This window comes from Artemia franciscana, chromosome 16 (genome assembly GCF_032884065.1).
Source record: "Artemia franciscana chromosome 16, ASM3288406v1, whole genome shotgun sequence".
NCBI classification, from domain to species: Eukaryota; Metazoa; Arthropoda; class Branchiopoda; order Anostraca; family Artemiidae; genus Artemia; species Artemia franciscana.
Window position 1 is genome coordinate 18,085,371 of NC_088878.1, and position 13,680 is coordinate 18,099,050.

The following is a 13,680-nucleotide window of genomic DNA, read 5'->3' on the forward strand; positions in this document are numbered from 1 at the left end:
TTTGTAAATTCACAAATCCAGTTTTTCCCAACTTCTATCTGAATACCGTCCTCAAGCTAATTAGAACAATCTGGACTGCCAAATTGACACATTTTGTGTCAAAATGACACAATTTGATGTTGCTTGACACAATAACACATTCAGTCGAAATGATGACACAGTCGACGAAAACGACACATTTTTCAATAAAAAATGACACAATCGACAAAAATGACACATTAAAAAAAATTATATTTTTGTCATCCAAGTCCTGTTTTTTAAATGGTAAAAAAAGAAAAGTAAAATTTCAATTTTCTACCTCCACAAAAGCTACAAATTAATGGAAGAGAATAGCGCTATCTAACGGTCGCAGTAGCACACAAACAGTGCGAAATACTGGACAGATGCCATTATCATATTTAAAGTTTAAACCACGCGAAGAAAACTGCCACAGGCGGTAATTTCAAATCAAAATGCACGCTGAATATCTGAACTTAATTGGCTTCTTGATTGAATATTTGATATAGCCAACTGGTACATACTTAATAGTAAACAGCATGCAGTTTGACAAAGCTTTATACATAAGCAGCAACCCCCATTTTTAGGATTACAGGAGGGGTATCCAACATTGGACAAGATTACAAATTTCCAGAGATATCTTTCTTTCAGAAAAATCCATCTGGCTTAAAAAGGCACCAACAAAAATGAAAAAAATAGTAGATTGAAGCTAGAGCCGATTATGATTACAACGTCATAAAAAAGATCTATTTTTAATTTACTGTTGAAATTGATTGTCCCTAAAACTTTTATAAATGTAAATTTGCCTTGTTGGCTGCCCAGACACAAATTTATAATGTGTAACATGAATTTAATTGAATGTTTCTATTTCTTTCATGACATCATAAAAGGTCATGATCCCAAGATAATAGTTTAAGGTTATGTTTACTCCTTTTTGAATTGATCTAGAAAAGATTGTATGTTCAAAACTCTAAATAAAGTTTTGACAACTAAATATGATACCACCTGTAGCAAAAAAATATGACACACTATGGAATCTGAGATGATACAAAAAGCACATTTTAGGAAAAAATATGACACAATCCTTTAAAAAAATTGGCAGCCCTGAGCACAATCGACCTTAAAGAATTAGCCTAGTAAGATAGTCAAGTTGGTAGCTTTTGTTGAGCATTTCAGTTAGTTATAGGTAAAAAGCTAAATTCTAAAAAAAATTATAAGTTAATGTGCAAGCCTAGATAAGTAACTGGACATGAGGAAACTGTAAGAAAACTAGGTTATCCTTATTTCATAATATGCAGAGTAATCATAGTTAACAAATTTTGTTTGAGGTTTGTTACTTATCTCCCCTCCCCTCAAATGTACATATTTGCATAGAGAACAACCTGGAGAGAAGGGAAAATGTTGAAAACAATTTTTACTTCATAATATTTAGAATAATTATGGTTAATGCATTTTGTATACAGCCCTACTATCCTTTACTCTCAACTCTCCCCCTTGATTTGCCAATATGCAGTCCAAATTATACATTTCCTATCTACATCTCAGTTGTTTCAACAGGTATACCTGTAAATTGAACCAACTTTGACAAAACAAGAACCAGTTTTGAGATAAGAAACAGATGCTAAATGCATTAAAAATATAGAACTTGGACTGGTCCAAGTCAAAAGCCCTAACTATATATTTTGTATCTAAACAAAATAGTTCTTCCTTCCTAATATGCAGAATAATCACAGTTAACACATTATTATGCATGCATCCCTTCTATACATAACCCACCCACCCCCCTGATGTGCAAATATATACCCCAAATTAGCCTATATTATTAATGGCTAGGCTATCTTTTCTTAGAATGTGTCTCAGTTGTTTCAACCAATGTTACTGTAATTTGAATCAACTTTGATGAAATAAAAACTAGGAAAACAACTTATAAAGTGGCATAATGCAATGAAAAATATATAATTAAGACTATATCCTTGAAATGGGATGGGGAGGGCATAAATTGTAGACTGGCTGCACAAACAATGTGGTAACTATGATTATTCTACATATTATAAAGTGAAAACTATTTTCTAACATGTTTCCTTATGTTCAGTTACTTATTTAGGCTTATACCCAATTTAATTCAGAGCCTCATCTAAACTGAACATTAAAGTAGCCTGTTTCTCAAAATGTTGTTTTTGTGTCACTTATCCTAGGCTTTAGAACCTTGTATATAGGTTATTTACCCTATAGAAATCTAAAAGTAAATACTAAATCAATGATTTTTTATATATTTTTATGTGCTGCATGTGTATTAATTAATTGCAATAAAAATTCTATAAATTATGTGATGTCTTCTTGTACTCTTGTCATTGTATAATTGCCTCTGGGGAAAGTTACATTTGGGGGCCCCAAGAGGTAAAACAGTCCATACTTACCAAAGTGTTAAAAAAAATATGGTAAAATTCTAGACAAGTTAGTTTTTGCTATCCTGGAAAGGGGTTAGATTTGGAAAATGAAACTTTTAGTAATTATTTGAGGGCCAAAAACATACTCTACTCTGGGAAGGTATTGCTAAGATACTATGTCTTTTGAAATTTTGACAAAGTAATATTATACCTTAACTTTCAGTTTCTTTTTTTTTCTAATTTTAGTTTTGAAAATACAATTCCAGTTGTTTGAGTGGAATTTAAGCCACATCAATGTGTTTTTTTTTTTTGTTTTTTTTTAATTTAGGAAATGTATTTGCAGATCTTTATAAGTTCATAAATTGGGATTGAGGAAAGTTGTGAAGCAGAAACTACATACTTTGTTTACAGAGCAGATCTATGTTTCCCCCTTCCTTTCAGTGGAAAAGCTTGTTTTTTCAATTAGACCAGAGGCAACACTATAGTGTTGCCTATAGCCAGGGATGTTACTAGCCAAAATGTTTGGGGAGGGTATGATTGATTTTATTGACTGGTTGATTATTTATAACAACTGTTTTCACTACTAATTAACATGATGTCCATTTATAGTACAGAACTTGGGGTTGTAATTCAGCCTAAATAATCATATTACCTGAGGAAGAATAGATAATTAGTTCTTTTTCCCATAAGAAGTGTATGAACAACAATAGACCTAGCAAAGAATATGTGACTGAGCCTAAACATAAAAAGATCTAAAAAAAATGGCAAAGTGAAAAATTGGTAAATTCAAATTAAAATACACATATTAAACAAAAAAAGAAGAAAAATACTACTATATACCCTCTATTAAAAATTCAAATGTTTTGGTTTGGAAGACAGCCATATTTCTAGTAATTTGTTAAATTTCAGCTCATCTGTAATGTCATTCTTGTAGCACGTCATAACAAGGTGACCTAAACAGTTGTCGTCCATCATTCTGTGTAAATGTGTCATGACCAGTTTCAGTTTGCTAAAACTTCTTTCTGCTGTTGCCACAGTTGTTAGCACTGTCACAACCCTGGGAAACTTACTAGAGAGTTGGGAATATCAGTTTGTCAGCATTAATTTCATGGAATAGTCCCTCAAAGATGGTGCAGTTTATGATGTTGTTGCTTTCAATGTCAGTCCGGGCCAAAAAGTGTTTTTAAGCCTTTAGCTCTAGCATTTGTTTCATGGGATCTAAGCCTTTTCCAGGAAACAGTTCCAAGAACAAGTTCAGAAAGGCTTTCATAGCACCCATCCATTTTGCCAAGTAAACCTTTATATACTGGCCCCAGAAGCTGTTCACTAGGGCTCAATTTCCAGTCATCCAGCATGTAGGCTCCAAATTTAGCATTTGTTTCTGAATAACAAGTAGGCAGACATCTAGGATGGTGCTTAAGTTGGAACTCATCACTTGCTATTCAACCAAAATTTTCTGCCACTGCTTTTGCTGCCTCAATTTGCCTAACTATCTGATCTGGGTCTTCCAGAAGAGAATCTAAAATATTTCATGGTGTCCTAAGTTTTTTGTCAGCAGTCATCAGATTAAGGTGTTCAGCTTGCATTTCTTCTGCAAGAGCCTTCATCCTCAACATGACCTGGTGCATGAACATAAGCTTCAAAATAAAGTCAAAGCAGGTTATGCAGCAATGCAGAACTTTAGCATTTTCTTTTAATTATTTTGTTCTTTTAGCTCTTTGAGAACTTCCACAATGGTGTCTAAGCTGGTCTACAAAGCTGTCAAACTTCCTTATCTGGATGTACATCTTGTCATTGACAAATTTTTTAGCTTCAGTACTGATTCAGCCGTCTCCAGTGTGCATTTGTAAGCAATAACTTCTTTCATTCAACCTGTAAAAAAGATATGCAGTCTTTGTAAGATCTCAAACATTTACTAGGCCATGGGATTGTTGCTACCAGGGTTGTCACATGTGGGGTGGGACACTTCCTCTCCTCAATGTTTCCAGCCACTTGGTAAAAAAATGAGTTGGTAAAATATAGGTACAAAGCACCACAATTTTCAGATGCCTCCAAATTTGTTTGTTCTGTTAAACAAAAACTAGGAAAATACTGACATGTCATCTACAGAAATCTTGAACATAATCAGTTAAAATAGCAGTACTGCTGACTCTTTCTGTGATTTTATGGATGGTGCCACAATTTTCCATTTATTTAAGTAATAAATGGATTCTGTCCATACTGGACAGAAGCCAACCAGAACCAGCAACCGTAAGTTCTGACTTTAGTGTATGTGTTACTAATGTTGACCAGTTGCCCAACAAAATTGATGAACTAAAAACCCTAATTGACTCAAAAAAGTTCGATGTGATCTTACTGACTGAAGTCTGCCCTAAAAACAGTAGTAACAAACTTCACGATTCCCATGTGAAAATCCCGGGTTACCAAGTTCTCTCAAATCTGTCGTCCCAGGGTTGCAAAAGAGGAACACTAGCCCTCGCTAAAGCAGGATACAATACAAAGATAATTGATGTTCCTCTCCTTTGCCCCTTTGTTGAGGCAGTTTGCTTTGATCTATGTGTGCCAGGGAGCCATGTGTCAGAGACAGTCAGAATCGGATGCATCTACAGAAGTCCCTCAGCCCCATCCCAAGTTGTAACCGAACAAGCAATAGCAGAAATAATATGCACACTAAATTCGAACCTCAAAGGACATCTGCTTATTACCGGCGATTTCAACCTTCCATCTATAAACTGGATAAACGGTTTTGGATATGGTGCCACTCCAACCGAACAAGACAAGCAACAGCCTTTCCTAAATTGCCTCAGTGAATTGTCCCTACACCAGATAGTTGACCAACCAACTAGATACAGATTGTTTCAGCGCCCAACAATACTTGACCTGGTTATCTTGAATGACAAAAGCTTAGTTCAAAGTATTGATTACTCACCACCCCTTGGTAAAAGCGATCACCTAACTATAGAGCTCATGCTGAAAGTGAAGGTACTTAAGAACAAGCTAGTCAAAAAAGTGTTTGTCGACTACATTGCTATTCGAAATGAATTATCCACTACAGACTGGCCGAATGTACTAAGTGGCACAGTTGACGAACAATGGACCAAATTCAAGGGTGTTTTACTGAAAGCTCAGGATGCCCACACGAAGACCAGTTTCAAACCAAAACCTAGATCCCTCCCCTACATGACAAAAGACATCAAAAGAGAAATAAACAGGAAAAAGAGGTCATGGAAAAAGTTCAGGCAGTCAGGAGACCTGCAGCAACACACAAAATTCACCAAGGCACGAAACAAGCTGAGAAACCTCACCAGAAAACTCTACGAAAATCTGGAGTCCAATCTTGCCAAAGAAAGTAAGACAAATCCTAAAAAATTCTGGAATTATGTCTCTAGCAAGAACCACTCCCGTCGAACTATCTTCAGACTGGTGAAACCCTGTAGCACTACCGTAACCAACATAACTGATGTAGCAAACGAACTAAATAGGCACTTTGCTTCAGTTTTCACCTGTGAACCGGAAGGCCCCCTGCCAAACTGCCCGGGCTATGAAGCCCCCACAACGATGGAGCAAGTCAGCATCGACCCCTCCAACATCCTCAAACGGCTTCAAAATCTTGACACGAATAAATCGGCTGGACCAGATCACTTACACCCAAGATTGCTGAAGGAACTGGCAACCATCATCGCTGGACCACTGTCTGACCTATTCCAAAAGTCTATTAATGCCAAATCTGTCCCATCTGATTGGAAAACTGCTTTTGTGACCCCAATATTCAAAAAAGGCAGCAGACTTAAAGCAGAAAACTACAGACCTATAAGTCTCACATCAGTAGTCGCAAAAATCCTTGAAAGAGTGGTCAATGATACAATACTGGAACATCTGAAAGTCAACAATATCCTATCCCCTAATCAGCATGGGTTTCAACCAGGAAAGTCAGTTGAAACAAATTTACTGGAAACATATGACATCATTACAGATTTGCTTGACAAAGGATTGCCAGTGGACCTAGTTTTACTAGACTTTGCTAAGGCCTTTGATAAAGTCCCACACAAAAGGCTAAGAGAAAAGCTTACTGCTGCCCAGTTACACCCCAACCTGGTTAATTGGCTTATGGACTTCCTGTCAGGACGAACCCAGAGAGTCAGGCTATTTGGTGCTGGAGGTGAAAAGGTCTTTTCCGAGCCCTGTGATGTCATCAGTGGAGTACCGCAGGGAACTGTTCTTGGTCCTACACTGTTCAACATCTACATCAATGATATATTCAGCGAGGTGGAAAACAAATTGTCTCTCTATGCTGACGACTCAAAGCTATTTGGAGCAGTGAATGTAAAATCCCTGCAAACAGACGTCCAGAAAATCCAGCTGTGGGCAGACAAATGGCTCTTATCGTTCAATATAAGCAAGTGCAGCACGCTACACTTTGGATCCTCAAACCCATGCGCCCAATACCATATGCATGAACATGCCTCCAACTCCGATCCACCCATCAAGACCAGCACAGAGGAACGCGACCTTGGGGTCATCGTTGACAGCCTTCTCAAGTTCCATGCCAACACCATCAAGAGCGTGTCCCAGGCCAACACAAACTTAGGACTGATCAAAAGAACAGTTACCAGCAGATCCCCACTAGTTTTCCTGAAACTTTACAAGGCACTAGTTAGACCCGTTTTGGATTTTGGCATGTGCGCTGCCTTCCCAACATACAAAGGAGATGTCAGGCTAATTGAGGGAGTCCAAAGGAGAGCAACCAAGGCCATCACAAACCTTGGAGACAAACCTTATCAAGATCGTTTACGGGCTCTCAACCTCCCTACCCTCGTGTACAGGCGCAACCGTAGCGACATGATGATGACCCGCAAATTGCTGAACTCATCATATGCCAAGATCCTGCCCATCTACCCAGGCCCCCCACAGTGCACCAGAGGACACTCAAAGAAGCTGTTCAAGCAGTCAGTCAGAACCAGGGCCAGAAAAAGTTTCTTCACCAACAGAGTCGTCAACCCCTGGAATGAACTGTGTGAAGCAACAGTCTCAGCCCCCACCCCCGAAGCATTCAAGAAGGCACTGGATAAAGAGTGGGCCACGAAAGACTGGAAGTATGAATGGGACATTCCGTCCTGCTCATACCTGCTATGAGACATCACCGACTCAACTCAGGAGCATTCAACAGATCTACAGATCTTAATTTGCTCCGAAGTGCAAATTAAGGTAATTAATTAAGGTAATGAGCACAGAGATGCTGACATGACTCATACCAAAATATCTATGTTGGTTGGTAAATGCAGCAGTTTTACCAACTTGTGCAGTGATTTTACAGTTGGTGCCTCAGTTTTCCATTCAGTTAAAGAACATGAAAATACAAATGTGACATCTAATGAAATCCCAATCTAGATTGGTAAATATAGCAATTTTACCAACTTGTGTTGTGAATTTAAAGAAGGAGCCAAAATTTTTTGTTTGGTTAAGTAAAGAACATGAAAATACTGATATGATGTGTGCTGTAATTTCAATCTGGGTCAATAAATCTAGAGGCTACAGCAACAGCGATTTCACTTTTGCCGTGGTTTTATGGATGGTGCCACTAGTGTCTATTTGGTTAAATAAAGAACATGAATATAATGACATGACATCTACCAAAATCTCAATCTTGGTAAGTTAATACAAAAGATACCACAGACATTGCTTTGGCATGGTCAGGTGAATCAGCACTGTTAACATCTTTACCAAAAAAAGATTTCCCAGTTCAGCCTGCAAAAAGGGACTTGGACAAAAACATGTCAGAAGACAGTGAGGAGCTTGTTGAATTTTGACAGTGCATCGTGTAGCCGAATAAAAAAACTATGGTAATTGATATTACCAGTATGTGTGAAAATGTAGGCAAAAACCTAAATTTAACTTGAAGTTCTGTCAGCAGCTATACTTACAGTTGAGACACAAAAGAGTTGAAAGCCTGTTTCTTGATTTTTCTGTCAAGTGCAACCCCAGAGAGCAACCATTCCCGCTTAAGGAGTGTCACAAAACGTTATTTGCTTAACATAGGTCCTAACCAGCCATATCTTGCTGCTTCTCTGAACCAGAAAAATGCATTGACAAGCAACATACTCCAAAAGAGGAGTAATTTATTTAGCAGTTTATAGCAAACTCGAGCATAACATCAAAAACATTGGATGAAAACACTAAGGCCTTGAAAAGACAGCAAGAAAAGAATTTAATTGAAAACCAACAAGGAGTCAAGCTCTTATCAATAAATTAAAAACATTATAGGAAAACAACAGATAGCTCTTCATGGTGCAGCTGATGACAGCAATGGGATTTTTTTTTCAAATTGTTAACCTTATTGCTTGCTGCAATCTACATCTCAGCTACTGATTGCATGAAAAAATGATGAAAAGGAATATGGTGAACTAGCTTATTGGTGTTTTGCAAAACCAATTCATTGAGGTACTTGGTTACAAAATCAAGTTAGCAAATGTAACTGATGTGAACAATAGTGGTGCATATTCAATTATTGCATATACCACTCCAGACTGTGAGCACTAAGAAAGGCTTGTGATTTGTATCTCTCTATGAGCCATGCATCGAATGTAGTGTACTTGTCTCCCAAGTTTGGTTGATATGTGTTCCTTGACACTCTGTTAAACACCAGACATTTAACTTACAAAATCATAGCTCTGACACATAACTTCTAGAATCTTGTTGGCAGTTTCTTCACCTTTTTCTGATTCAACTGGTACTATGGCTGAAAGTTTCTCCTGGATGGTGCCATTCCAGTCAACATACCTGACACAATCACAAGACTTTCTTCATGTGCACAGTCTGGAGTGGTATCTTCAATAATTGAATATGCACCACTATTTTTCACATACATTACAGTTATGTGCTTGATTTCATTGCCCAGTACCTCAAAGAATTGGTTTTGCAAAACACCATTGAGGTAGTTCACCGTATTCCCTTTCATTGTTCTTTCATGCATCGAGCTGCTGAATTGTGGATTGCAGCAAGCAACAAGGTTAAGAATTTGACAGAAATTTCCATCACTGTCATCAGCCATGCTGCAAAGAGCTGTCTGTTCTTTTCCTAGCGTATTTAATATCTCTATAAGAAACGTGATCCCTTGTTGGTTTTCAGTTAATTCCTTTTCTTGATGTCTTTTCAAGGCCTTATTCCTTTCATCAAATACGTTTTTGATGCTGTTCTCAAGATTTTCGTAAACTGCCATATCAATTACTGCTGACTGATGAACAGCACTTCCAAAATGTTCTTTCATCTTACCAAGGTTCTCTGTCCCTTGACTCATCATCTTGTTCAAGGAGCAAACTCCATTTTTAACTCACGCATCTTCTGTCTTTTTGCGTTTTGGTTCAGTAGGAAACCGCATGCACGCAAAGCAGTCCACACAGTCTTTGCTGACACTATACTCAAGGTACCTGTATTTTTTCTACCAACCAATGCTCATTCTCTTTTGGTGTTTCTTCTCGTCGATGCGTTTTTCTGGTCTGGAAAAGCGGTAAGATACGGCTGGTTATGATCTATGGTAAGCAAATAACATTCCTGATGCTCCTTAAATGGAAATGGTCACTGTCCAGGATTGTGATTGACACGCCAATCAAGAGCCAATTGGAAAACGCCTAAAGTAGAGGGATCAGGATGAAACCTGGTGGGAAAAATAAGCACAACTCCTAGATACGTGAATGATATAAATGGAATGGATCTGCTCTCTTTGGGGGAGTTGGGGGGCAGGGTTAATTCTGAAAAATTAGAAAAAATGAGGTATTTTTAACTTACAAAGGAGTGATCAAAGAAATCAGGATGAAACCTGGTGGGAAGAATAAGCACAAGTACAAAATACATTACTGACATAATCGGACCGGATCTGCTCTCTTTGGGGGAGAAAAAATGAGGTATTTGCAACTTACGAATGGGTTATCACATCTTAATGAAATCTGATATTTAGAAGAATCTTATGCTTGAGCTTTTATTTTAAATCCCTTCCAGATCCAGCGACATTGGGGGGAGTTGGAGGGGGAAACCGGAAATCTTGGAAGACGTGAAAAATTGAGGTATTTTTATCTTACAAATGGGTGATCGGACCTAATGAAACTTGATATATAGATAGATCTTATGTCTCAGATGCTTCATTTTCAATTCGAATCGGATCCGGGGATATAGGGGGTTAGGAGGGGGAAACAAATATTGGAAACCAGAAATCTTGGAAAATGCTTAGAGTGGAGGAATCGGAATGAAAGTTGACGGGAAGAATAAGCACAAGCTCTATATACGTGATTGTCATAATTGCAATGGATCTGCTCTCTTCGGAGGATTTGTGGGGGGGCTTATTCAGAAAAATTAGAAAAATTGAGGTGTTTTTAACTTAAGATCGGGTGACCAGATCTTAATGAAATTTGATATTTAGAAGGAACTCATGTCTCAGAGCTCTTATTTTAAATCCCGACCAGATCTGGTGACAATGAGGGAGTTAGAGGAGGAAACTGGAAATATTGGAAAAGATTAGAATGTAGAGATTGGGGTGAAACCTGGTGGGTAGAATAAGCAAATGTCGTAGATACGTTATTGACTTAACCGGACTGGATCCGCTCTCTTATGGGGAATTACGGGGGTCCAGTGCTTTGGCGAGTTTGGTGCTTCTGGACGTGCTAGGACCATGAAAATTGGTAGGCGTGTCAGGGACCTGCACAAATTGACTTGAGAAAGTGGTTTTTTTCGATTCGACCATCTGGGGGGCTGAAGGGAGAGGAAAAATTAGAAAAAATGAGGTATTTTTAATTTATGAGTGGGTGATCGGATCTTAATGAAGTTTGATATTTAGAAGGACCTCATGTATCAGAGCTCTTATTTTAAATCCCGACCGGTATTAAATCTCTTATTTTCCTTTTAAATCAATCTATTGATTCTTAGGATTTTCCTAGAGCTCACGCCATATGAGTAGTTGGTTCTTGGCTCTTCTGACCTCGTCCCAAGTGCCAGGATGCATTTCGGGAAAAAGATCCTTGTGGGAGGGGGCTAGTTGCCCTCCTGTCATTTTTGACGCTTAAAAAGAGCACTAAAAATTCCGATTTACAATCGAATGAGCTCCCTCCGAAGTTTATACGATCGTTCTTTCTATACAAAACCTTTTATTTCCTTAGGGCATAATTTGCAACGCGTGCCCCGTGGTTCTGGAGGGCTGTGTTATCCCTGGAGTTTTTGTTATATGATTCTTGACTTATTTTGAACAAAATGGCTGTATAAAAAATCCGATCGGAGTCATTGGAGAAAAGACGGGGGAGGGGACTGGTTGCCATTGGATCACTTTTGACTTTTAAAAAGGAAATCAGAACCCCATTTCTAGTATTTTGAACTCCTACTGAGGATTATAAAACCACTCCTTCCATAAGAACCTTATATGTCCCCTGGTAATAACTTACAACCCTTCTCCTTGGCTCTGGGGGGTATATTGACCCCGAAGTTTGTGTTATCTAATTGTTGGACTGTTCCAAACAAACTGGCAATCTCGAATTTTCAGTTGGTTTTATTAGGGGAAAAGAGGATGTGTGTGGAGGGGGGTAGTAGATGCCATCCAATCCTTTTTTACTCATATAAAGGTAACCATTTTTATTCCAATCTAATGAGCCACCTCTGAAGTTCATACAACCACTCCTTACATAAAAACTTGGGCATAACTTAAAACCCTTTCCCCCGGGGTCTTGGGGCTTGTGTTGATCCCAGAGTTTTTGTTATTTGATGTTTAAACTACTATTTACAACAAAATAGATGTCTTAAAATTTTTATTGGGTTGGGTTTGGGGAAAAAGGCGTAGAGACTAGTTGCCCTCCGATCATCGTTTGATTGTTAAAAAGTGAACTAGAACTTTCAATTTCCAATCAAATGAGGCCTCTTTGTAGTTTATACGAGCGTTCCTTCTATTAGAATCAGATATGCTCCCAGGGCATAACTTAAAACATTTACTCCCGGGCGCTGAGGGGTTGTTTTGACTCCCAGATTTTTTTTTATCTGATCGTTGAACTATTTGTAACAAAATCGCTGTCTACAAATTTTTATCTGATACACCTGGGGGAAAAAGGCCGCGGGGGAAGAATAGCTGCCCTCCAATTAGTTTTGACTCTTAAAAAGAGCACTAAAATTTCCGATTTCAATTGAATGAACCCCTTCCGAAGTTTCTAGGATCACCCCTTCCAAATGCCTCTGGAAAAAAAAAATAAAACATTGAAGCCGTACGGCCATTACTATGGGTAACGCTATAGCGTTGCCTCTGATTTGAAGTTGTTTCCTCTAACTGTTGAATGTTAAAATTATCAGTGGTTAGCAATACCAGATACTGTAACTCAAGTCTTTAAAATAATTTTAGTTGTTGGCTTCTTCATTATCCTCGGTATTTAAAACTCATTTCGTCTGTAAGTTTTTAATATACTCATATAGGTCAAGGTAAGAAAGGAAGCATTTTTGGACACTATTAAGTAAATAAAAAAACAAATGTCTTCAACTGAAAGTAAGGAGCAACACTAAAACTTAAAATGGACACAAACTATTTGGTATAATAAGCTTTTTTTAAAGTTCTAAATAAACTTCAGCGTAATAAGTGAGGTATTGAGGAGGGAAAAATTCCCCTCATATAAAAAAATAATTTCTTTCAGTTGGAAAAAACTTGTGTTTATTTCATTTAATTTCTGATCGTTTTTTAACTGATACCGGAAAATCCGGCTTTCCCTTCATGGCACATTCTCTTACCCACGACAAATTCCTGCATCTAAATATTCTCCGACGCATCCCTCGGTCCAGAAAAATGCCTCCCCCGCCCAAAATGTTTGTATTCTTCCCAATAACCAAAGCAATCGGTTAACAATGAACATAAAGTTCGTACCTTGCAGGCCTTCTCCAAGGAACTGTGAGGTGTCAGTTCCTCCTCAAAGACACAGTTATTAGATCTTTTGACTTTGCTGAACACAATGGCTATCTCAAAAGTTTAAGGAAGATATTTTGCGGGGAAAGGACGTTGAAGGCTGGCTAGCTGTATTCCAATAGTTTTGGTCACTTGAAACTAGAACTTTTGGTCACTAGAATAGTTTTGGTCGCTAGAACTTTCCGATCAAATGAGCCTTCTCCAGATGTTTGAGGACAGCTGGTTCGATATGATCTTCCTTGGAGAAAACAAATAAATATGCCTCTTTGATTTTTCTTATGGCAAAATGTGCAAAACCCCACATTTTTGTATGTAGGAGCTTGAAACCTCTACAATAGGATTCTCTGATATTCTGGATCTCATGGCGTGATTTTCATTAAG

General features: G+C 38.0%; 1 protein-coding gene across 4 annotated transcripts in view; it reads left to right on the forward strand.

The window, feature by feature from the left end:
- Positions 1 to 380: 380 nt before the first annotated feature.
- The window catches only part of LOC136037157 (zinc finger protein 62 homolog), a 47,299-nt gene continuing 33,999 nt past the window's right edge, over positions 381 to 13,680 (forward strand). Inside the window, exon 1 of one of the 4 annotated variants that reach the window (XM_065719680.1) lies at positions 381 to 513. The gene's annotated coding sequence lies outside the window, so the exon portion shown is untranslated. Of the gene's footprint in view, positions 514 to 1,164; positions 1,184 to 4,210; positions 4,231 to 13,680 lie in introns of those variants that run through there. The other 3 variants (XM_065719683.1, XM_065719682.1, XM_065719681.1) reach the window with 3 other exon arrangements.